We start from the raw sequence: 2,224 nt of genomic DNA on the forward strand, positions 1-2,224 counted from the left end.
AGATTTCTAGAATTTTAGGTTTTACCAACATTACATGCAGTCAAATCCATAATGAATTTGCTTTGGGAAATCAGGGTTCCAGGTGCGTAGAATCTGTGTTACTAAAGATTTTGGACTGAGTTCTTCAGAAATAAATGTCATCTGCTGGTTCTGGTTCCATTTTTTTATTAGGTCATTTGTGTGATTGTCCAGTTAAAATGCATTTTTTCTTCTCTTTTAGAATTAATATTAAACATTATTCCAGTTTTCAGATATTCTAACGTTTGGAGATATAATCCAGAACTATCCAAAGACATAAATACTTACGATGTATCAGTCTGTGTGGGAGTAATCTGTTCCTGAATCACAAAAGAAAAAAAAAAGAATCAACCTTTTGATATGAATTCTTACGGAGATGCTCTGCTCGTTTTCCAGCACTATTCCCTGCTGATTCCTGGGATCAGGTGTGTTTCTTTAGTCAGATTTCAGAAGATACCAATTCACTTTGTCTAACTTGATTCTACCTGAAACTATATCTTTCAGAGTCTGCTCGACTAAACACACCTGATCCTGGGAACCTGCTGGGATACGCAGCCCTGGAGGAGCAGGCTCGGGCAGCCTTGTTTTTCTGTTGCTGGCTACATGGCTGCAGTTAGCATGGACTGTGTCACACAACACTGCTGTCTTTGTCCATAAAGTATCATTTTGCATTTTTAAGCAATGACAGAATCAAGGATTCTGCCGCATGAGCCAAGATTCCAACCGTCAACCTTTCAGCTGGTGGGGACTAAAATTATATGCTGATCCAGAGCTGCCTTGATGTTAACAAAGACCTTTTTCATGAGTCAATGCCAAGCTAATGCATAATGCAAGGGGGAAATTGGGGGAAAAGCTGACCAAACCCAAATATGGCAACTTTAAAAAAAAAAAATAGGATTAACTGGATCCAAACTGAGAGTTTTATCTACTGGAAAATATCATAATGAGCTTAAACCAATAAAAGTTAGAAATAGTGTTCACTATAGTCGGGAAAAATCATGTCAAACAAGTGTCTGAGTGAGAAAAAGATGGACAAATTCCAAATAAAAGTAGTGACTTTCTAGCTACGGCATTTGAGATTCATTAGTTTATTACCTTTGAATGAAACTCACAGAATTTCTTGTCAGGCATGTTTTTAACTGAAAGTTGAGGTGCCACTTTAAAAAATGTCTTTAATCTTGTGAGTTGAAGGAACATTACAAGGCTCTAAAAACAATCGTCTAACATTCAAACAAACATTTTTTCCAAGTTTCTTCTCAGCAATAATGAATTAAATAAATAAACAATTCTCATAGTTTTTTTTTTTTTAAATAATAGAACACCCAAATCTAGGACATCATCTCACGTTGTGAAAAGGGGTGTTAAAAAAAAAAAGACGCTTTGCAGTCCAACACGAAAAGATATAAATGTGTGCTTTTGGTGGGATGTGAGGATTTTTTATTTTTAAATGTAACTTAAATTCTCAGTGACTGTCACGTGTTTTGTTTTCTTTATTTGAATTGGATTAAATTAAAAGTTTGATTAACACTTTTACTTTGTTTGTAAAACATTCTCAGATTCTGAATAGTTTTTCTTTTTAGTTTTATATTCAAGATTGTCTGGAAATTTACAGATTAAGGAGTTAAATCAAATATGTTTCATTTCAAATATAGAACAATGTAACTACATCTTAACAGTTTTGACATCCTGAATAAAAAAACAACACATGTGCTACATGTGAAACACAAAACACGTGTGTGATGCAACTGCAAATCAGTAGGGAGTATTTTAGGCACCTTGTGTCTTATGGGATAATTATTGCACAAGTGAGTCTGAGCCGTAATGTGCATGTGCCAAGTGTTGTCAGGGAGACATGAATTATAATAGATTTTTGTAATCTTTTAATGTATATCAAAGGACTAGTGCACTTTAGTTAAATAAATAACATCTTAAACAAACTAGTTCATTTGCTTTTGCAATAATTATTGAAATTTCACTTTCCAAAATTTCAGGATTTTGTTCCAAGGGAAAATTGTTTCCTTCACTACCATCACTAAACTCATAGTAAAGATTCTGAGTAAAACTATGATAGTTGTAAATAGTACAATTCACATGTAAAATGTTGGTTTCTACTATTTAAAAAAAGTAGGCCCCACACACCCTGAAAGTCTGACAAAGAAAAAAAAAATCAGTTCACCCCTTCTGCCACTAGAGGGAAGCAAAGTAC

This window comes from Oryzias melastigma, linkage group LG3, assembly GCF_002922805.2.
Source record: "Oryzias melastigma strain HK-1 linkage group LG3, ASM292280v2, whole genome shotgun sequence".
Taxonomy (NCBI): domain Eukaryota; kingdom Metazoa; phylum Chordata; class Actinopteri; order Beloniformes; family Adrianichthyidae; genus Oryzias; species Oryzias melastigma.